Here is a 24,923-nt window from a genome sequence, read left to right as displayed (position 1 = left end):
ACTTTAATTTCCATTCATCTCTTGACGTGATTTTGAGCACCTTTTCATCTACTTTTTGGCCATTTGTATGTCTTCTTTTGGAAAAATATTTATTCAAGTCCTTTGCTTATATTTTAAAAATTAAATTATTTACTTTTTAAATTCAATTTCATGGGTTTCAGTTTTAGTTTTGTGAATATATGTGATTGCTTCTTAATTATACATGGTTTACCAATACTTTGGTTAAAAAAAAATTGCGAATATTTTCTCCCCAAACCATAGGTTTCATTTTCATTTTGCTGATTGTTTCTCTTCTTGTGCAAAAGCTTTACATTGAATTTAGTCTCATGTGTCTAATTATGTTGTTGTTACCTGTCTTTTGTTGTCATACACAAAACACCATCACCAAGACCAAAAATTCAAAGAGTATTTCCACTATGTTTCCTTCTAGGTATTTTATCATTGCACATCTTATGTTTAAGTCCTTAATCCATTTCAGATTAATTTTGGGGAATGATGTATGATAGGAGTTCAGTTTAATTCTCTTGCATGTGGTTGTCCAGTGTTCCCAACACCATTCATTGAAGACACTAACCTTTCCTCATTGAATATTTTTGGCTCCCTTTTCAAAAATTTATTGGCCACATATGTAGGGGTTTAATTCTGGGCTTCCAGTTCATTGGTAAATGTGTACATTTTTAAATATCTGTCCCATACTGTTCTCATTACTACAGCTTTGTAAAAGAATTTGAAATCAGGGAACCAGGAAGTTTGATGCCTTTGGCTTTGTTCTTTCTCCATATCCCTTTGACTATTCAGGGTCTCTTGTAGTTCCATATGAATCTTAGGGTTGTTTATTCTGTTTCTGAAAAAAATGCCATTGGAGTATTATAGGGATTGAATTAAATCTGTAGATGGCTTTGAGTAGTATGAACATTTTAACTATTCCAGTCAATTAACATGAGGTATCTTTCCGTTTATGTCATCTTCAATTATTTTCTTCAATGGCTTATTGTTTTCAGTATACAAGCTTTCGACATCTTAAATTTATTTCTAAGTGTTTTATTGTTTTTGCTGCTATTGTGAGGTTGTTTCCTTTCTTTCTTCCTTAAATAGTTCATTGTTAGTATATAGAAATGTAACTGATTTTTACATGTTGATTTTGTATCCTGCAATAAAAAAAATAAATTTTTTATTAGTCCTAATAGTTTTGGGGTGGACTATTTAGGGTTTTCTATATATAAGGTCATATCTGCAAACAGAGACAATTTTATATTTTCCTTTCTGATATTGGATGCTCTTTTGTTTTTCCTAATTGCTCTAGTTCAGACTTCTAGTACTATGCTGACTAGGAGTGGTGATAGTGGGTACCTTTGTCTTACTTCTGATCTTAGAGGAAAAGTTTTCAACATTTGACTATTGAGAATGTTGTTAACTGTGGATTTGCCATGAATGGTCCTTATTATATTGAGATATATTCTTTCTATACTCAATTTGTGGAGAGTTCTATCTTGAAAGAATTTTGAATTTTGTCAAGTGCTTTTCCTGCTTCTGTTGAGATGATCATATGGGTTTTATTTTTCATTCTATTAATTTATACAACCATTTCTTCACAAAAACCTACTCCCTGTGGAGAAGGTATATAATTGTAATATGGCATAAATGAATTTGAATATTTTTTTCTAAGATTTGATATGTGTCCTTTATGCAGCTGATTTAACTTCATTTGGTCAGTAATAATAAAAACATAGGATTTTTGAAGCTTTATTTTATTAATATGTAATTTTCATGCAATAAAGTGTATTCACTATAAGCACAGTTCAATGTGTTTTGACAAATGTGTGTGCCCATATGACTACCACCACAATTGAGATATAAAACTTTTCACCACTCCCCAAATTTCCTTTTTATTTCTTTGTGGATAGTTTTTTCTTTGTATATCCAGCCCTTGTTAACCACAGATCTGCTTTACTAACTATAATTAATATAAATGAAATCAAAATATGCCTAGCCATTTTTATGTAGGTTCTTAAACTTAACAAAATTTTTTGGGAATTATCCAGTTGTTGGCTGGACCAGTAATTTGACATATTTTCTGTTATTGAATAAAATTATATTTTTTTAAAAAAATTGAAGTACATTGTTGTGTTAATTTCTGGTATAACAGCATAGTGATTCAGTTTTATATATATGTGTGCATGTGTGTGTGTCTGTGTGTGTGTGTGTGTGTGTTTGTATGTATGTATGTATGTAACACATTATATATATATACATTCCTCTTCATACTCTTTTTCATGATAGGCTATTACAAAGTATTGATTATAGTTCCCTGTGCTCTACAGTAGGACCTTGTTGTTTATCTGTTTTATATATAGTAGTTGTATCTGCAAATCCCAAACTCCCAATTTATCTATCCACCCCTCTTTAGCCCTTGGTAACCACAAGTTTGTTGTCTATGTGTGTAGGTCTGTTATGTTTTGTTAACAAGTGATTTGTCTCATTTATTTTTAGATTCCACATATAAGTGATATAATATGGTATTTTTATTTCATTTTCTGGCTTCATTTAGAATGATATATCTGCAAGTCAATCCATGTTGCTTCAAAGTGCATTATTTTATCCTTTTTATGGCTGAGTAGTATTCCATTGTATACATATACCACATCTTTCTTATTCAGTCATCTGTCAATGGACATTCCAGTTGCTTCTATGTCTCGGCTATTGTAAATAATGCTGCTATGGACATTGGAGTGTTTATATCTTTTGAATAAGATTACATTTTTTAAGATAGACCATAATCATTTACCCATCCATCTGTTATTATAATGTGGGTTGTTTCATTAATTATCAGACTTTCTAACGTACCAGGCTAATGACAGTGTGATTTCAAGGGCCAAAGACAATTCTTCCAACTAACTGACATAAACTCACACAGAACAGATATTATTATGACAGTTGAAAATCATGACTTTCTACCCTCATAAATGAAAGAAGCATTGTTCTGTCTTCCTCACTTGATCAAAGCACTGTGGATATGAAGCCATCACCTATGAGTTACATTGCTAGACTTTTGTGAGTAGAAGTAATCATTTTCTCCATTGTGTTCCTATTCTACTTTGTAACTAAAATGTTTAGTGAGTCTCACACTATGTTCAATATTGTGGCCAAAAAATCAAATAAAGTTGTGAAGTTGGCATGAGTGTTAGAAGATCATAATAAGTAGTTTAGCAGCTCTTGACAAACCATGGTGCATTTACCTTTTAATGGAAGAAGCTGCTGCTCAGCTTTAGTCATGTATTTCCATGCCAGAATGCAAGCCATGGGGTGTCAGATTAGTTCAATTAAAAAAAAATTCGTAATACTGTAATTCACACAAAATTTGTCAGTTTGAAAACATCATGTGAACAAAACAAAACACATTGGTGAGTGAAATCTTGCTCTATTTTTTCAATACATTTCCTTAGTAAATATTTATTGGTAACTTAGCATTTTGCCATTACTATACTGAACGCTGTGTATATAGTGAACATGAAATCGCAGTCTGCTATCCTCTTGGAATTAATAGTCTGGAAAAGAAAACAAATCTTGAGTGAAAAAAAATAAAGCACTATATTTACAGTTAAGATTGTAAGGAATGTCATAAAGAAACAACAAGGTAAGATAAGCTGGAATAATTGTGGTGGTGAGCAGGTTTCATTTGGGTAAAGAAATTGACCTTTAAGTCATTTAAATGATAGGTAGGCAAGATGTTGAGGAAGTCCGGGAGAAACAGTATTCATGGTAGTGACAAGAGCTGTGGGAATGGCCTGAGTCTGAAAGAGGTTCTCACAAGACCAGTAAATGGCTAAGCAAACAGATGAGGGTGAGAAAAATATCTAGAGGTAGATCATGGTAAAAGCTTTGATTCAATACATCATGGAAAGATTCATATGTCTTTTGCTTTCACAATTACAGTAATAAATATTTAAGCATATGATTATATCATTTTTGTCTTTGTACCTCTTGGATCAAAGGATAATTGAATACTTTGTAAATAGGAAGAAAACATAGACACACTGTTTTTACTTTTAGCCTGTGTATTTTCATGTGAGTTCAACTAAATAAAATATTGCTAAATTATATGCTCACCAGGTTTTCCATAAAATATTACTTTCCAACACTTGGGCCCAATACCTTAAACTCACTCTACTACAATTCATTATGACATCATTTCCAAATGATTTTACTCACCAGGTTTTCTCATTTAACCACTTTATTCTAGATATAAAGTCTTTTTAGCAAACATTCACTCAAAAGTAGTTTTGTAGAAGGCATTTACAAAACATGATTCAGACTGGAAAGATATCATAGAAACATCCATGTCTATGAATTATGTAATCATTTTATATCTTTATTAATTATTCTATTGATCTGATTAGAACAAGTGGTGATCCATGATGCAGAAATTCCATGAGAATAAACTCCTGATCACCCAAAGCAGTCAGCTCAAAAAGATTACAAACTGATGCAATCCTGCTGTGCAAATCCCAAGACTCCAATGAGTGTGACTCCACATAATCACTATTTTCCCTGGAGTTTTCTCTTACAGCAATGTTATAATTATTTCCTCAGAGTGTGTTGAAAATGCTTTAGGGGTAAAAGCTCCCAATTACAAGGTGGGTATAAATCATTCTCAGCAATTCATCACTTGGACCACTAGTGTCTCTGAGAGAATCTTTCCTTGGGTCAGGTAGGTATGAAAATTCTGACTTCTGTTCTTGCATTTTCTCTTCTTGTTTCACTTCTGGGTCTTCATCAGTAGGAGCCTAGTGACAACAAAAGCAGCTTTGAATGAGAGCTGAATTTCTTAGACAGTTAAAATTAGTCTTTATGTACTGCTTATTTAGATTGGTCACTATAAAATATAACATTTTATTGGAATCGTGTCTTTACATCAATCATTTTCCTTTACAAATAGCATTCTTTCCATCCATTCAATAATTAAACACATGTTAAATAACCATATTACAGTAAGCACTTGACAATCTTTTAAACATTTTTAGAATAATACTGTTGAAAGAACAGTTCTTCTCAGAAAATATTTGTGGAATAATTCAAATAAGAAACAGACAAACTGAAGCAGGAATTATACTCATCCTAGCCAAAAAAAAAAAAAACCTCATAGAACTTTATAAATCTCTCTTTAAACTATTGAGGAGAGAGACTTTGGGGGCAAATTTACATATTAACTTAGAAATACATGACTAGTAATGAGGTTAGGATTTGTAACTACATAAATGAATGCAATAAATAATGGGAATTTAAAAATTATTTAATCAAAGTCTGATATTGAATAGATGAGGACTCTGAAGTCCACAGAGGAAAATCCCTAACAACAAGATAAAAAGACTTGGAAAAGCACAAGAGTTTTTACTAGTTTTTACTTCCATTGACTAGTACGAAGCCACGATGTGTAGCATGATCTAAATTACGTTCATGGTTTGGAATCAGTAAATGTATCTTGCCCTTAAATTTATGAGATGTTGGAATGGAGAGGTAGGAGGAAGGTGCTGGAGCTCATTATGGTAGAGTAGACAAGGAAGGTGCTCCTTCCCGGGAAGTTAATATTCCCTTGAGATGCATGGCTCCACCAACCACATGACTTAGCTACCATTTTCTTCATTGCCTACCTTAAAATATCACTATTTGCACAGCTATTCTTGCAGACTGATCTATGTCTTAATGACAAATTGATGCAGTTTCTAGACTGCAACCAAACTTCAATAACCCTTACATATATTTTCCGTGATCCCTTTCTTGGGTTCAGTATCTCCTATTCTCCCACTCAATCCATCTTATGGGGCTACAAAATGGTGGCCCTATGCATGTTCGATAGCTAGTGAATGTGACAGCATTTCATTGTTATTCCGCTACATCAGACATATACATGTCAATTGAACCCTGAAGAGGGAAAACTATTTCTCAATAAATATTTAAATGAGTAGCATTTCTGTTACCAGTGACACTTGTAAAGATGAGCTTTGCAATTTCATTGATTGATTTTTTTGAGGAGGAGAAGAGGAAATTCCAGGAACTCTAAATTTTCACCAAATATTGACCATGTTGACAAATTTACCATAAATGGCACCTCCGGTTTTTAGCTCAGGGATTCCAAATAAATTATGATTAATGCTTTTTTCCTTGCATCTTTGCATAATAAAAAAATTAACATCTGTGAGTATCAATATCTTTGGGAATCAAATTCATTAGCATAAACAAGTTTATGTTTTCTTTTTTGCCTAGTTATTTATTTTAATTCCAAACCAAAAGAAAGCAACTTGATATTGGTGAGTGAATTTAAACTAATGTGGATTTTATTTCAGTTATATTTCTTGAAATAAAGAACACAGACTTTAAAAAACTCATTGCTACCTACACTGACTACTAATGGCCCAGAGCTTTCAAATTGGACACTAATGTCATAAGAAAAAACTGTTTAGAAGAGTGTCTGGTTCCCTGCCTCCCTAAAGTTTAATTAATTTTTTGTGTGTGATATTTCTCTTACAGAGATCAAAATATTCATGGCTATTTTAAAGTGGATTCAGCAATCTCTCCAGTAATTTAATATGAATTATTCAGTATTGTATGCTGGAAAAGGATTTAGAAGATGAAAGAGTTACGGAAATAAAATTTTGATACTTACTGCATAAGTATCAAATAAACAATATTTCTAACTACAAGGGCACATTGGGTGCAGTTAAAATTAAGTAGGGAGCTATCAAAGACATCCCCACAGCCATTAAACATGAGACTCTGACACATCCCAGCAGCACCCACTCTTCAACAGCATAATCTTCAGTTGAGTTTCTTTTAAGTATTCTAAAACCATTCAGATACTTACTTTCAGTGGGGGAAAAAAAGACTTTAGTTCTAATGTAACTAGCTTGAATTTATCATTTAAATTTCTCAAAAATATTTAAAATTTGCCAACTATATTTTTCATACTCACATTTCAGATCTCAAAGATTTTTATTGAGATATTGAGAATCACATTTTCCAGGTACTTTGGGCCTTTAAATGTGAACCAGGCAAGAAACTCAATTAGAGTGGTCTTGGGAACTGGGTCATGGATGGCAAGATAGAGCTAAAAAAAATGGGGAGGAGGAGAATCTTAGAGAGGCATGATATTTTTTTTTAAGAGCTTAATATGTACTAATTTAAAAGCAGAAAGATTAAAATGTGTGCAAATTTTATGAGAATGTTTAAAATATTTAGAGCTTGTCTTAGGGCATATCTACATTTAGGTTAATTTACCATGTGCCTTGTCCCAAATAGAAACTTAAGAAACAACCATTTTTGTTTGATGCAATATGATGAGCAAAGAAGAACTAGCACTTGGGATTCAGCTGTATAGGTTATGTTTTTGAGGGTAGAAATATTTTGTGTCTACCTGTGACTTATGTGCAGAGCTCTGATGTCACACTGTGTGCTAATTCCCTCAGAGTTCTTAGATCTTTCCTGTTTCTTTCTATTCCCTCTATATTTGTGGGGTTCTTCCATGTTCTGTATTTTTTCCCAAGGATTTTTTTTGAGAGTGCAATTCCACGATATATTCAATAGTGCTTTAGTTCCCTACTAGTGGTATTACTAATGAAGATGGTTTTCCAAATAGTACATAATATACCTTCCTCGTATTTTGCTCAGCTGGTGAGGTGCAAGAATTCTAATGATGTCTGGTGCTCAGTGTAGAATTAGGGATTATTAACCTAAAGAGAACACTTAAGATTCTCCAGACTCGTTGAATGAGGAAACTTGGGAAAGGCTGCATATTCTTACCCTGCTCTGTAATTTCCCACTTACATGGACATATAAAAGGCTCTGAGATTTCCTGCAACAACAACAACAATAAAAAAAATTTTCTCTCTCTCTTGTTCTTTATTTCCCCAAAACTAAGTATTTTCCAAACTTGTTTTTTAACATAGACCTATTTTGTTGCCTAATGTCCATTTGTTTTGCTAAATGGTTTTGAAAATACTCATCTAAAAACTTAGGTGACAGCAAGCTTCACATTTATTTGTACCCATTTCCCCCATTCCTAATTGTACTTACTTTATATCAACTACAGGATTCTTCTAAAGGTAAAATAAAGCAGAGTAGCGTAATTGTGCTGTAAAACTGAAGTGCCTATGTAAACGAGAGGAAGTACTAATAACAAAACAGTCTTTTCTTCTTAAATTGTAGAGTGTGGTTGCTGAATTTATATATAAGAAAGGATAGGAAACAGGATGATTAAATTATTTTATATTTTATCATCTTTATTTTTGTCTGTATTAGTTGTTAAATATAATATGATGACCAAACAAGTGCTAATATTTATGGCATAGTTGTATAAATTTAAAGATTAGGTAAGTATCTTTATGTCATTAAAATGGAAGATTTGCATATACGAAGTGTATGTTTTCCAAATGGACTCATCATTCTGGTGAAAGGGCTCTGGAAAGAGCATTTCTGTCATTTATAAATCCCAGCTCTCTAATAATTGTACTTTCCTCCCAAAGGCCAAAGCTGTAGATTTAAGCTGCAAATTACTTCTTTTACAAATTAACAGGGAATTTTTGTTCAAATGCATCACCATAACATGGATGTAACACACATAAACACATACATTCCAAAATAATTCAAAAATATGCTTCCTTGTAGCTATCAGGAGTATTCATACTTCTTGTCCTGTTATGGGTACTGTCAATTTGTTTGGCTACTTGCCATTTTAAAATGTTTTAGTTGACACAACAGACCAACCCTACATTGGTACAGGTTATTGTCAATTTCTCTTGAAAGCTTTCTGCCTCTCATGAACTCTTTATCCTATCTAAAAGTCCTCCTTACACTTGTCCTTCTAGAAAAGTCTTAGTTATCCTTCAAGCCCTAGTTAAAGGTTATCATTCTGTGATCCATATCCTGATTCCAGAGCACAATTAATTACTGTGTTCAAATCTTGTTATTGAACTAATTACTTCTAACTTTAGTTTTCTTTTCATATATCTCCTTCACCATGAAGGCACCAACCTGATGTTTCAAGTTAAGCACTGTTACTAGTTATTTTTAATTCCCTGGCAAAGTGATTTGCACACATATAGTGTTGACTGTTCTTTATGTACAAAGATTATCTTATTGTAATGATGAACTCATACAAGATCATAAAAATATTACAAGATCAAAGTAGGTAACTTCTGAGGGTACTTGGTTCAATCACTAGGAACAGTTTAGACACTGCAAATATAATTGATGAATTGTTATTTGAATCTCAGTGGATCAAGCCTAGAGATTTCTTTTGTTATGCTCTGGTTAAAGATAGGTTTAAAACTTGAATTATTTGCCAGCACTATATTTGATAAGTTTCACATAAAAATAATAATAATGAATTCTGATATCTATTTAAAATTGGATGTGTAAGATCTTGGAACACAGGGCCAACATTACCATACAGGTAAAAGTCAACTGGCTTTTGTGTCTGCTGACTCTTTAGTCTGGAACAGCCCTCTAGTTTCCTTCAGTCACTCTTATACCCAACCTACTTCACACACTTATTCTCTAATTGGTCCCTTAGGCATTCCAGTTGTGATTACTTATCTTATTTATTGTATCACTTATAAAATAACACATGAACCCACTGAGGATCCATAATGAAAATTTATTCTCCAGACTCCTGGCACAAGAATTTCTCAGTCTATTCTTTCATTATAATCAATATTATCTGGAATGATAATTTTATCTGAAAGTGTAATCTTTTCATTATAATTAGTGGCACCTAAACTTTATTCTAAGGATAATTCTCTCTCTTGATTAGTTTCTTTTCTTTTCCTTTTTTTGGGGGTGGGGTGGGTTGAGATAATTAGGTTTATGTGTTTATTCTTAGAGAAGGTACTGGGGCTTGAACCCAGAACCTCATGCATACTAAGCATGTGCTCTACTACCTGAGCTATACCCTCCCCCAGATTAGTTTCTTTTTATAACTTCTGGGCATTATAATTCTGTAATGAAGATGGTTAAACTATTTGTATGTGCTCTCAGAAAATTTAGAGTCAAATTTGTGTTCCACCAACAGCTCAAATTTGCCAACTGTTTTTGTATGCTGTAAACTCCTTAAACTTTTTCTGGGATAAATGAAAAACAAATAAATTAATTAATAACTGAAGAAAACTGTGGTCTAAGTTTGGCCACTTCCCTTTTCCTCTATCCAAGTTTCTCTTGCTTTATTCACACAAACTCTTCTGAGTGAAAATTCCTTCATGAGTAATTCATACAGGACTTTGTTATTTCCAAATCTGGAGTCTTTATGCTTGGTCCTTTCACATAAGAATACCACAATCTCCTGTATTTTTGGATATAGTAGTAAAATAGCTCCTGCAGAATTTTCTTCAAATCTCTATAATTTGGAGCTCTCTAATACAGCAAGTAACGAGTGCAATTCTCAAAGGTCAGACTTCTAAATATGCACACACTGTTAAGATCTGCAAAAGGGTTTTCTATCACATGTTACTGTTTTGTCTCAAAATGTTCCTCGGATCAATGATAAAGCCCATAATTTTGTACTAAATCATAGGTGGCAGTTAGTGGTTCAATTGACTTTAAATAAACTTTAGATCATAATTCCCTCCTTCTCCAACAAGTTGTAGTCACAGGAGCCATCCTCTTTGGGAAACATCTGCACATTATACACCTAGATATTACAGGCAAAGATCTTCTTAAAAGTCCTACTTCCTACAGCTCCTGACTCTGTCTAATAATTGCTATGTGTGACAGTAGTTGAGAGTAGAAGAAAAAGAGAGAGGATGAGAGAGAGAAGAAGCATATGATGGACTTCTCATTCACTTCTTAATTGATTTTAATTCATCTAAGTGAACAATGCTGGCACCTAAGAAAATGGTCAGAAGAAATTCCAGCTTAGTGACTGAATTTGTTTTCTTGGGATTAATGGATCGTCCAGATCTTTAGCCCATCCTTTTTGTGCTGTTGCTGGTGATCTACTTGATCACTGTTGGGGGGGTCCTTGGGATGCTGGTCCTGATCAGGATAGATTATCACCTCCACACCCCTATGTACTTCTTTCTTGCTAGTCTGTCCTGCTTGAATTTGTGCTATTTCACTAATGTGACTCTCAAGATGTTGATGAACTTCTTATTAGAGAAAAAAAAAACATTTCCTATACTCATCGTCAAGCCCAGTGCTATTTTTTCATTGCCATGGTGATTACTGAGTATTACATGTTAGCTGTAATGGATTATGATAGGTACATGGCCATCTGTAACCTTCGCTTTATAGCAGCAAGCTGTCCAAAGGGGTCTGTATTCACCTGATTGCTGGTCCATATGTCTATGGGTTCCTTAGTGGCCTGATGGAGACCATGTGGACACACTGCTTGACCTTCTGTGGCTGCAGTATCATTAGTCATTTTTATTGTACTGACCCACCCCTTATCTGGCTCTCCTGTTCTGACACGTTCATTAACGAGACCTCCATGTTTGTGGTGGCAGGATTTAAGCTCTCCAACTCCCTTCTCATAATCCTCATCTCCTACATCTTCATTCTTATTGCCATCCTGAATATGCATTCTGCTGAAGGTAGGCACAAAGCTTTTTCCACCTGTGGGTCCCATCTGGTGGCAGTGACTATGTTTTATGTCTGCATGTATGTTAGACCTCCCACGGACAAGTCAGTGGAGCAGTCCAAGATCATTGCTGTTTTCTGCACTTTTGTAAGCCCTATGTTGAACCCCATCATTTATAGTCTGAGGAACAAGGATGTGAAACAATCTTTCTGGAAATTGATCAAAAGAAATGTACTTTTGAAGTAAAATTACAGGGCATCTTTCTTTAAATATTAAATAAAAGATATTTATGAGAACTGGATACAACTTTAACTGCATTTACAGAAAAGTCAATTTTAAATCCATGACGAAAATCTATATTCTAGCAACAAAACAGTAAAGACATAGGTATAGAAGACTTATAGTTTTACATGCAACATGTGAGTGCATTGTGTGTAAAAGACTGGGCATTATACGTGTCAATATGGGGGATCATTTCTCTTTCTTTACATACTTTGGTATTTATAACTTTATAGGTTAATTTTACATTATAAAATTTATACATTCTCATAGTAAAACATTCAATCTCTAGAAGAATATACGGTGAAAGAGTTAAATATTTCCTTTTCTCTGCCTTACACTGATCTTCCATTGTCACGTCTCAAAATTACTATTAAGAATTCCTTATATTTCCAGGAAGTTTCTGTATATCCACAAATCAATGTATGGTATGACCATATACATATACTTATATACACAAAATTGTTAATACACATGTTGACTATCATGAGCTAACTTTTAGTGGTTTTAATTCTGTATCATTTACTATGCAGGGGCTTTGATTTAATGGTTTAGAGGATGTGACCACAGCTGCTGTTGACCTGCCATCACCTCTGGGAGACAGAACTTAGGATAACACCCTTGTGTCCATGACTGACATTCATTTATTTCCCTCTACCTATGACAGTAATTTTCAATAAGACGTGTTCCTCTTAAGTCCTAACAGGAAACAAGAATCTTCAAATAATTTATTTTTCAGATATTAACTCTTGAAGCAGGCAGAGAATGGCTGGTACAAAGGTTTAGGTCTTGCCTCAGAAGGAATTTTGGCTTCTTTAGAGTTTATCAATAACATTCCAGTCTCCTAAAGACTAAGCTTTTCGTGCCTTCTTTCATCCCTGACTTTTAAACTATTTTCCAGGATGTGATGGATATTTGCTATTTATCCCATAGTTCAGATTTTACCCACAATTTTTTTTTGTCACAACTAGTTATCATGAATCCAAATTTAGAATTAATTATGATTCTTACCTGGAAGTATTTTAATGCTAAAGGATGCACATACAAGTTGATTTTTTTAAGATATTAACATTTCAGGTGACTTTGAAGCTACATTTTATAGGCAAAGTTGATGAATGTTTGTCAATTACCTACAATGAGTCAAGTTCTGCTCCAAGAACCAAGGACATTTCAAGGAGCACTAGGATTGTATAGTTTTGTGAAACTGCAAAGATAAAAATCAATACAATTTGCTAAGTGTTAGAATATAAGAAAATGAAAGGGCTGATGCCGTAGAGGAATCAATTCATTTTGAGTAAATTAAAGATCATCTTATGAATGTACAAGGCAAGAATTTGCTCATCTTTTGTGCACCTGCTCCAACATACGCATATCTCCCAGTACAATGTTATACCAGACCAGGCAGGGTCTGACCAAAACAAGTGTCAGATGTTACTTTCAAAGGAAAAGGAAAGGACACAGAACTGTAATGTCTCCCAACTGACATATTTTTCTCAGGTGTATTTCAAAGCATCTTTTCTCTCTTAGAGCTTATTTTTGCTCAGCATTTACTGCAGAATAACATTCTCATATTTATTGATTCTATATTATCTCATATGATTATTTCCACCTTTCTACTGCTAGAGCTTATTATTTAAATAAATTTATTTTGAAAGTCAGGTTGTCTTCAAATTCTGTTAAAACACAAATAGGTAGCTATTCTTGTAACTTTTAACATTCAATTAATAGTTTGTCAGATTCTACTTAAAGAAATATCTGGAGATATGTTGCTTTTAAGCACACATTCATATAAAGTTGTGTAAAATTATTTGAAATGTTAACTCAATGTCCATGTTTCTATCTTTACCACCTAGCTTGGCTTGACACCAAATAAAGGTTCCCTAATTATTGTAGTGTTAAAAAACATAAATGAATGTCCATTTTGAAAGTAAACAAAGTGCCTCCATTTTTACATATATAAGAAAACTTTTTTTGAATGGACCTATAAGTGACTCGAAGCATGTTAGTTACAAGCCAGCAGTACTGCTCAGAAATACAAGTGCCCCATGTCACTGGTATTTATGACCGACACTAACAACATGAAGCCCATGGTTTTGCACACATGCACACAAGTTTCAGGTAAAAGAGGTTTTTCACTAAGTGCTTTCATGAATTGAGTGGCTGGCATTAGACAGTCTGGTTTTCAGTTCCTACTATGCTGTGCTGGCCATAGAATACACATATGCTCATGAAGTACCTTTTCTATTAATGAATTATTTCAGTAGACCCTGGGTTTATACCCCAAAATTAGAAAATTCCCTTATTAATGATAAAGTCTTTCATGAAGAATGTTAAAACTATCTCTTACATCCTTGCTCTTCTCTTTTTAAAGGTAAATCTGTTGGATTCTGCATTTATTGAACAAACTAAGCAATGTCATGATGGAACAATTTAAAAACAGAATATTTACTAAACTTTTCTAAGGAACAATAGTTATATTATAGTTTATATTTTTCTTTCCACCTATCTAAAAGATCATGACTCTAATTGGTAGTTTTTCTAATGAAAACTGATCTATGTGTATTTAAAAAATAATTGAATATTTCAGGGAATAGTAATGTTATAAGTCTAACATTTTTATTCATATATCATATATTTTATATTGAATAGTGGACATCTGAAGAATGTTTACATTTCACACTCACACATGCATACATGAAGGAGAGAGAAAGAATTAATACTTCCCAAAGATCAAGCACTGTTTTAATATATGTTGTCTCACTTAACATGGCCACCAATAGTATTACCTCAATATTATAGTTTCTCTTTTAAAAATGAGGCTACAGAGACTACGGGTTAATTATTAACCCAAAATCATTTAGCTTACAAAGGAAGGCCAAATGTATCTGGTTTCAAAGGTTACTGATTATTTTTCTTACAATACCATCTTTTTCACTGTATTTTTTGAAGGGAAAAACCATGTCATGAATAAAACTATCCTTTTTTGTCTTCCAAAAATGCTGTTGATCTGGTATTTGCTAGCTGCATGCACCCTGAATGATATAATCCACTGTAAGAAAACCTCCTATTTTATAATCTATAAGCAAATTCTGCTTGTTGAATAAAGTGAGCTTTGTAATCAGATCCTGACTCCATCATTTATCAGCTAAGTTAATAGTTAAAAGCGTGAACTCTGGAATCAGATTTCCTGAGGAGGTTAGTCAACCTCTCTCTGCCTCAGTTTTCTCCTCTGTAATACATTTGTATAGGGAAGCTGTGTGGAAGAAATGGTTTAATACCTAAAATACTTAGGACAGTGACTCTTACTTAGTTGTCCTTCAGTAAAAGCTAACTCATTGTTACTATTAACTAAAAAATCATTTCACCTATTTGAGGCTCATTTTCCTCTCACAGATTTCTGTATTTCTCCACTGTTACATTTAACATTTTCAAGATATAATACTCTTAAAAGTTTGGTTATTTAACTCAAAATCTGTGTTCCCCGTGCAGTAGTAAATGCCGTAAGGTCAGATGTAATGTTTGAAAGCAATTATTTCTCTATTGCTTAGTCTGGTACAATAGTCTGTGCTCCCTAAAAAATAGAGAGATGATAGATAGCTAGATAGAAGTATAGACAATGTTTACAAAGTGGAGATTGTGATATGTCTTGCAGAGTGATGGGAACTAGAAAACTTGAAACACATTGATGGAATCTTAAAAGTGTATATTTTATTCATGCATAATAAATCTATTTTTATTTCTTTAAACAGAAGAATTCATCTGGAAATGTTCAGAATAAATCAGACAAGAGTGAAGGAGTTTAGTTTCCTGTGGTTGACTAGTTGTCCAGTTTTGCAGCTTGTCATCTTTGTCTTGTTTCTATTTATTTGTAATATCTTTATCATGGAAATGTTAAGCCTAAATCTGGAGATCACACCCTCATGTTGTCTCTTTGCCAAGCTGCCAGCCTCACACTTTTTGGTTAACTTTTTATTTAAGAAGGTCATTTCCTTCTCCAACTTACCTGAATTGTATGACATGATCACATTCCTGTTAACTCAATATTTTGTTCCCGTTGCTCTCTGTGATAATGAAATCCACATAATCATCTGCTTTTCATGTAGTTATAGCTTTGAATCCCAAACGTGGCACACTGATGTGGCCACTGTTGCCTGTGTAAGTGGTTCTGTATAGACTTGTTTACCATCAGAGTTGTTCTCTCCAGAGCTGGCAATGTGGGGCATCGTTATGGTGGCTTGCCACTTTGTAGCTACTCAGACCAAATAAAACTGTTATTTACCAGAGACCATATTGGAACTACAGTGTATGCCTAGAAGTATACAGGAGCCTCAAATTAGCATTTTTACAAACACATTTTCAATACTTTAAATCTCTGTAGGCCAGAGAAAACTGTCTGCTTTTGAATCTTATAAACATGGCTAGGTAATGATGCCTCCTGGAAAGAATCAACAGCAAAATTAAAACACTATCTTTCTTATATGTTTGTGACTCTTATTTAAAACTGACAAATAAGTACAAAGAGAACTGCAACATTTGAAAATATGAAGAATCCAAAGTTGAATTACTACATAGATCTTTTTTTTCCAGAAGCATACAGAATCACTATATGAAAAATTTGAAAGGTTCATATTTGATCATGTTTTTATGTATGAAATATTATAAACATGATGTTTTTATTTGTCTTTCATGATGGGACGTGATTCCTTATTTAAATAACAGAATAAAATCATATGAATTTTCAAAGAATGTTCAAATGAGAGTCAAGAATAATAGCTACATTATTGACTAACTGCAAATCTTTGGTTCTGAAGCCTTAATTCCTCAGTTTATAAATCTTATCTGTCTTGCATTCTACAAATAGATGTCCAATGGTAATTCAATTGTTGAATGAATTTTCCTGATTTTAGCAAATCAGAATGCATGTGAAGGTAGCCATTGATTTCGGAATTGCAATATATTTAAAATTTGTATTTATTTTGATGGCCTTGGATTGAGAGATCTATTAGAATAAAATGGATTTTTTCCTGGAAGACTTACTCTGTTTAATGAACTTAATGGCAGCCGGTTTCACCTGGGCAAGAATATATTGGGGACAAGTTTCCTCTTATTTCACACCTCAATCAATAGAAATATCTTAATGTGCTTGTGGTCACATATTAATTTAACTCAGCTTAAAACAAAGTCATTAATGTTTATCAAAAGCAAGACACTGTAGTTTTTAAGAATGATTAAATATATGCATACTGCCTATGAAGAGTGATGTTTATTCATTGAAAAAACTCACAACTATTTTACCATGAGACTTGCTAAGGTAAGAGAAAGAGTTAATGTATTTTAAAAACTTGTTTTGTGAACACAGAGGAAGAAAAATTAATTCTGGTTAAGGCTTGTAAGGTAGTTCTTCCAGAAGGAGATGACGATGGAGCTGGGCTTTGGAAGTTGTGTAGAATTGTAAAAGTTAGAGGTTGGGTGCAAAAGTATTTTCTAAAGAAAGAGGCAACTGATGGAAGGAGAATAGCTTGGTTGTGCCTGGGACACCAATTAATGAAAAAAATCCAGAAGAGGTGAGGCTAAATAGTAAGCTGGATCACACGAGGAGTGAAGGGAAGCTTTGTCAACATAGTTAGACTTAATTTGGTGTAGATAGGAACCATCAATAATCTCTAACCTGAGTAGTGCCATGAGGGTCATATAACTTTTCATTATTCAAAATGTTTTAACATGTTCAACGTGAGAGACAAGAATTCTGTGAAGAGCAATGCTTTCTTTTAACCGAGGTAGACAGTGACTGCATAAATGGCCACCATTGTTAATCTAGCAAATAACAGTCTCCTTCGCAGACCATTTTTAATTCTCTCCAAGATGTCTAGCTTTTTCCTTCCATTGAGGGATTGGTATTAGAAAAAAATAAATTATTCACTTATCTATTTGTTCTTACTTCTTTATTGCCATTTTAGCACCCCATTTCTTTACAGATTTAGTGTTGTGCAGTTTCTGATTATCAAGGTCCTAAAGTGTATGGTCATGAATCACCCTTGTCTCCCAAACTGCTGAACAGGAGCTGAGTTCCACTAACTTCTCAGGGTTAAAAAAAAAAAGGCTATCTTCAAGGAAATGTTAATTGGCAGAATTGATTGCTTCATCCTGACTTTTTTTTTCAAAATGCCATAGGGAAAAGGAATCAACCTTATAAATACAAGCAGCCATTTCCTTCATTTGTAATTTTTGAAAGCCCATTGGTTTCCTTACATCTTTATAAGGAGGGCTGTCCATTTTGTGTGTGTTAGGAACTAGCTTAACTAGTGTATTTATACAATCTCTTATTTGCTAGGAATAAATCCATGGTTAGAGATAGTTTAAAAACTACATCAAAAGGTTAGAGTTAATTATATGGGAAGTGCTAATGCTCATAATTTGAGAATTTTTATTTCTTCTAAATACTAAACAAAGGAAAGGTAGAAACTAAAAATTCCATGTGGCTTTTTCTGCCTCACACATGGTCAGATATTTACACACATTCTAACTTTTCAAATCCTCAAAGAAAACCCCTGGGACAACATTTCCAAGGTGAGAGCACTGAGACTTACAGAGGTAAGTTGTCTGCACAATTATAGAGCTTATGTGCAGCACAGTTGTGATTTTTCAGATGAAATCTTTCCAGTTCCAAGACTTATGTGTTGATTTTATGAGGTGAATATCAGTGTTAAGGTGATCAGAAATATTTCACTACAAAATATATATTTTTTAAATTTTGGAAAGCACCAAGATACTTTGGGAGACCATTTGTAAAGAAGGCAAGATTGAAGAATAGGGTATAAACACACAAGAGGGTACGATGTGATGTCTCAGTGTCCTCTGCTGGGAGATGAGAAACAGTGAGATATTCTGCAGGGAAAACAACACACATACACTGGGGCAAAATGTGAACTGCTTAGAATAATATGAAGAGGAAATAGGCAGTTCTTCAGGTGGTTCCAGGGAATAAGAGAGAGAGATAAGAAATAGGAGGGAGGAAAAATAAGAGAAACTGGAAATGTGTTATGAAGCTGGGATTAGATATGGAATCAAATACTATAAAGCATCCAGGGGAAAAATCCCATGTTAGGGTGCAGAGGGGAATTTAGAGAATAAATGTCTAATGTTTAAATTTTTTTTTATTCTTTTTGTAACAAGTATTATCTTTCACCTGCATTCCATAGAATTGCATTGTGTGTGTGTGTGTGTACATTTTGGATGTCTAAATGGCATGGAATTGATAGAAAAGAGGTTGAAGGCAATTTTGAAAGATCTCAAGAGGCTAAATTCTGGGCTACCTAAGCATTGTCATCACAGATTTTAAGTGAGTTGTAACATGGTCCTTGAGTGTAAACTCTGAGGGATTAATTAAATTTTAACTAGCAATTATCACTTGATATAGATTTAGCTTGTATAGCAGTCAGCCTTGTGGGAGTCTTGAGCACTGATTGCATTAGTTGTGTAATAGTTTCAATTCCCACTAGAGTGAAAGAAAATAACTTAAACAAGTTAGAAGTTCAATTCTCATTTACATGAAATTCTGAAGTTCAGCCCTGCCATGATTTTAGGAGCTTCAGTCTGCTTTTTCCACCATCCCATTCGGATGATCCAGGATGGCTTAGCCTTCCATCCCTATCTCAACCAGTGGTAGGCAGACAAGTGGAAGAGGAGGGCAAGCCTGCATTATAAAGGGACAGATACAAATTGCACATTTCTCTTTAGTTACCTTCCCTTGTCTGGGACCTACTCGGGTGGTAGCAAATCTAGCTTGAGAATAACCAAAGAAAAGGGAAGTTGTTGCGTTTGTCTGCTTTGTTTACTTGGATTTTGCTTTGTTTCTTAACTGCTGCCCCATAAAAACCAACTCTGGATCCAAGGATTGAAACTCATACAGGTACGGGGGAGGTACTGCTTCTAGTTTAGACTCTGCTCAGATCCCAGCCTGTGGGTCTGTCCTGTCACATGACCCTTCAATCTGTTCTCATAATGGAAGCAACATGCTGAACTAAGGAATTTCTATGGTCTAATTCAGGTCCTGCAACTGAAAAAGTAACTTTTTTGGTTTATTGAATTAACTAGAAAAATGTTAGAAGACTTTTGAAAGTTTTTCTGTACATTATATTGGTTCCCATTCATGACAAAAGGTTTGCAACTGTTCAGCTTTTCAAAGATTTATCTTTTCTTTTATTTTCTCCCCCAAGTAGCACCTAGTCATTGTAAAATAGGAATACTGAGATTTTACATCTTACAGAGGTGAATTAAGGTATATATTTTAATTTATCACTTAGTGCCTTATTACAAACAAAATAAATGATTACAACTGCCATGACCTGGAAGAAATAATTGTTATCAGAGAAAGAAATTTTGGTATAATATTCTTGACTTCTAATTAAGTTATCTGGTAAATTCAATTAGATAAGTGGTGAGTGTCCATTTGTTTATTGGCACTGAGTGCTAAATCTGGGATGAGAAATTTGACGTAAGCTTAAGTAAAATGTGAAGAACAGACAGAGTAGAAGTGGAAATGAGTAAGAAATGTAGTGTGAAAGCCAAAAAGATAAATAGACAGAGAGAAATAACAGAAAAATTAACAAAGAAAAACAATTGAAGTAGTCGAATGACAGACACCCAGCGTCAGTTTGAGCTTATTTGCTAGTGGTTAATTAGATCTAGTTTTAATCAAAACACTATGTCTGGGGTCTCTTAGGACAGACAAGTCATAGAAAATGAAAGCAAAAATTTCGGAGAAAAAAATAATGTTCTAAGATTCTGTGATTTTTTTGCCACTTAAGAAAATCCTGTGTTGATCCAAAGTTCTCATTTCCCATTGAAGAAAATTATGAGAAGAAACTTCACTTCAGTTACTGAGTTCCTGCTCCTGGGACTGACCAGTTGCCAGGAATTGCAGATTCTCTTCTTTGTGCTGTTTCTGGCCATTTACATGACCACGGTGGCAGGGAATCTTGGCATGATCGTCCTCATCTGGGTCCATGCACGGCTCCACATGCCCATGTACTTTTTCCTGAGCCACTTGTCCTTCGTGGATCTGTGCTTCTCTTCCAACATGACTCCAAAGATGCTGGAGATTTTCTTACCAGAGAGGAAAACCATCTCCTATTCTGCTTGTCTGTTGCAGTGTTACTTCTTTATTGCCCTGGTCCATGTGGAGATCTATATCCTGGCTGTGATGGCCTTGGATCGGTACATGGCCATCTGCAACCCTCTGCTTTATGGTAGCAAAATGTCCAGGAGCATGTGCGCCTCCCTCATCACAGTGCCTTATGTGTATGGGGCACTCACTGGCCTGATGGAGACCGTGTGGATCTACAGCCTCATCTTCTGTGGCCACAGTGAAATTAATCACTTCTACTGTGCTGACCCTCCACTGATTAAGCTGGCTTGTTCTGACACCTACAACAAAGAAACATCAATGTTTGCTGTGGCTGGATGTAACCTTTCCTTTTCTCTCCTCATAATCCTGATTTCCTACCTTTATATTTTTCCTGCTATCCTGAGGATTTGTTCCTCAGAAGGAAGGCGCACAGCTTTCTCTACCTGTGGCTCTCATCTGACAGCTGTCACCATATTCTATGCAACTCTTTTCTTCATGTACCTCAGATCTCCCTCAAAATAATCCGTGGCACAGGGGAAAATGTTGGCCGTGTTTTATACCACTGTGATCCCCATGTTGAATCCCATGATCTACAGTCTGAGAAACAAGGATGTGAAAGAAGCTCTGATCAGAGAACTGTTCAGCAGGAAACTGCTTTCTAAATAAATTTGGGTGCTAATTTTAGTTAAACACTTTTATTTTATATGTCTTATGACCTTCTCTTAAGTCTTAATACAAAAGTAATTTGTCCAAATCCATATCCTTTTCTTGAAGGGCTGGGGGAAATTTCCATAGAGAAAATTTAACTAAAAGGAATCTGAGTATAAATATCAACTGTTAAGAATTTTGAATTCTCTGGGAAAACTTTGCTTGTTGAGACCCAAAAGTAAAGCCCTGTACATTGATGGATCATTGCCAGTAAGAAATTCAATTCACCCTTTGGGAAAAAAAATTAAAGCTAGAATTGTATTTTATCTTTAGAAGGTTTAATCATACAGTTTTATCTGTCTCTTAATGGGGATTATTCACTTTAACATGTAGCCAATAACTTTAAAAAAAAAAAAACACTTCTGTACAACTTTACTAAATAAACGTGCCTTCCTTACAGCTTAAAACCAGCATTGCACTTGAAATTTCAGAGTGGGGAAAATTTACCCCTACCTCATTTGAGTTCTTTTGACTGGTCTAATAATTAAATGGACACAAGAAAGATAAACATAATGAAACAATTTAATTCATATGCAAAGAGTTGTCATAAAAAAAGAGACACTCAAAGTGACCAAAGCAAGCTGTTTACATACCATTTTTAGATAAGACACCATTATTTGTGAAGATTTAACTAGACCAAGGCACTTGTGCTAGGGTACTGAAGTAATGAAGAAGTCACGAGGTTTGTTAGACAGCTTTCTGAGACCTGGATTCCTTACTGTGGTGACAAAGATGCTCTCTATCCTCCTGCTATGGAGGATACCTTTATGTGGGAGATTTATTTCCAACATTTGAGGAAAAGAGGAGGGTCAGAGTTTTTTTAAATAAAATTTTTTTTCACTAACTATTTCTCAAGTAACTTTATTTCAAAGTAACCAGTATGCAACTGTGGTTCATCTTGGGGTGCCCTTCTCTGAGCCCCAGAAAACTCATCCAGTCTACAACACAAATCTCATCTCATTTAACTCATCTGCAGCTCAATTCTTGGCTCTCCTTCCATTAAACCCAACTCTGGCCTGAAATACACCATAGCCTTGGTCCCCCAGGAAGCACGCTTATCTTGCCATGATATATTCCTGCCTATTCTCTTTGAACTCATGAAGAAAAACAAAGAAAAAATATTAATTGGTCAAATTGTATTTCTTAAAAGTCTGAATGAAGAGATATAGTTACTTGATAATGCATTGAACATGCGTCTAATACTAGTAAATCAACCCATGAGGTGTGCAACATAGTTATAATAAAATGTCACCTCACATTTGCAGAGCACTTTGTAAGTTCTATGGTCCTTTTCCTTACCCCCACTTGATTGCACAGAATATGAAGAGTAGATGATATTTATTTTCAATGGGAACCACGTGAACAGAAATTATTTTTCCTATAAAGACAAAAACCTTGCAGCTCAAATGTCAAGCTGACCACAGAGAGTCAAATCCAGTACCAGCTCTTCCAGTCTTGTAGGTGTGGGTTTTCTGGGTGCTGACACAAACAGGTCCCTTGAAGGTGACTTGGAGCTTTAAGGATAATCACCTGCAGGGAAGATGAGAAGCCAGTGATGAGGTGCACACAAGGCGAGCAGTGAGAACAGAGACCCCTCATGGTCCTGGGGCTGTTGAAGGGCTCCCATCTCTGCACCAGCAGAGTCCGTGAGAACAACAAAACCAAATTAGTCTGTTTAGGCTTTGACTGATAGAGACATTAAAAATAATCCCATCTGAAAATTTAAAACAATAATTGAATTATTTTGTCAAGTTGAGGTTTAGATTTACACTGCTTTCATGATCTGTCAGATCCTAAGCTCGAAAAAAAAATTGAAGGGCTTCTAGTTTAGGAAACACTGCATGGGACTGGCACAGACATACACAAATACACGTCAAAGGAGTGAACTCTCAGCCACTCAGATCTCCAAGAATTTCCACAGAGAAAGCTCCTGTTCTTGCAAAGTTTTGGGAAAATAAGAAAAAACATAGGTGGATACACTCAACTTCAAATATTTGCATTACTTGATGCAAATTATGGCAAAAATACACTTACTAGTTGAAAGCAATAAAGGTTAACTTTAAAACTATGAGACTATAGATTGCAATGTACAACCAGAACTTCAGAGAAAACTGACAGCTTAGAATTGAGGAAAAACTGAGTTTGTCAGGAAAACCAGCTTCCAAGGAGAAAAAATAGGTGACTATACATACACACACGAGCACGTGCATGCACACACACACACACACACATAAAAATACATACTACATAGAGCAATAATAACATATAATTTGTGGGTTCAAAAAGATATAACTGACTTCCTGGAAAACAGTAGATTATCAAGAAGGAGGAAGTGATGGTAGCTAAGTTTTTTTTTCCTTTGATCTTTGTATTTTTAAGATAGTAAAAACATTGGGTATTTTTAGGTTTATTAAGGTTAGTGTGGGTGTTAACCTACCAAATTTTATTAATGAAAGATTAAACATGGAATCTATCTAGCCATAATTTGGGAGAAAGATGGTCAATAGATAACACATTTATAGTGTTGACTATGTGCAGAATGATATTCAAAGCTCTTTACAGACTTTTTCCCAGATATTTACAGATGTTTTGTCAATAGTCATCAGAACAACTGAGACATGTGATGTTATTGTCTCAATATTAAACTCAGAAAACCTGAAACAGAGTCATTAAATGACTTGCCACAGATAATACAGGAAGTAACAGGTAGAGCTGGAAATTATGATGTGATCTAGCTCTAATTTATGGTAATATGTTATAATTCTACTGAATCAGTCTATAAGAGTGCAGGACAAAAAGCACAGCAAATTATGAACAGTTGTCAACAAAACACATTTAAAGAACCAAGTCACATGTCACAATGTGCTCAACTTCACTCATGATCAGGAAAATGCAAATTAAAACTACAAGATATCTGTACCTACACATACCACCCAGCATAGGGAAAAAAAAAAGATTAAAAAAAACCCCTCCAATATTAAGTACTGGAGTGACTGTGGAGCAACAGGACTACTTACATAGTGCTGGTCGGAAAATAATTGATAGAACCAGTTAGTAAAACTTTTCTCAGTTTGTAAAACTCAGTATCAGCTTAAGCACAATATATGCATATCCTGCAAACCAGCAACTCTACCCAGAGTTCTACCAGGCATAAATGCATGAATGTGGACATACAGAGATATGTGCAAAAATATATTTTGTAATAGCTGCAGCTGGGTGCGTTCTAAATAGTTCTCAAAAATA

At 34.4% G+C, this 24,923-nt stretch overlaps 2 pseudogenes; both read left to right on the top strand.

Annotated features, from left to right (window-relative positions):
* The first annotated feature begins 10,863 nt into the window (after positions 1-10,863).
* LOC140685449 (olfactory receptor 5M5-like) lies at positions 10,864-11,812 on the top strand (annotated as a pseudogene).
* Positions 11,813-20,699: 8,887 nt separating this feature from the next.
* LOC140685325 (olfactory receptor 5M8-like) lies at positions 20,700-21,638 on the top strand (annotated as a pseudogene).
* Positions 21,639-24,923: the final 3,285 nt, after the last annotated feature.

The sequence above is a fragment of the Vicugna pacos genome, unplaced genomic scaffold (genome assembly GCF_048564905.1).
Source record: "Vicugna pacos unplaced genomic scaffold, VicPac4 scaffold_19, whole genome shotgun sequence".
NCBI lineage: Eukaryota > Metazoa > Chordata > Mammalia > Artiodactyla > Camelidae > Vicugna > Vicugna pacos.
This window is presented reverse-complemented; position numbering and strand designations above follow the sequence as displayed.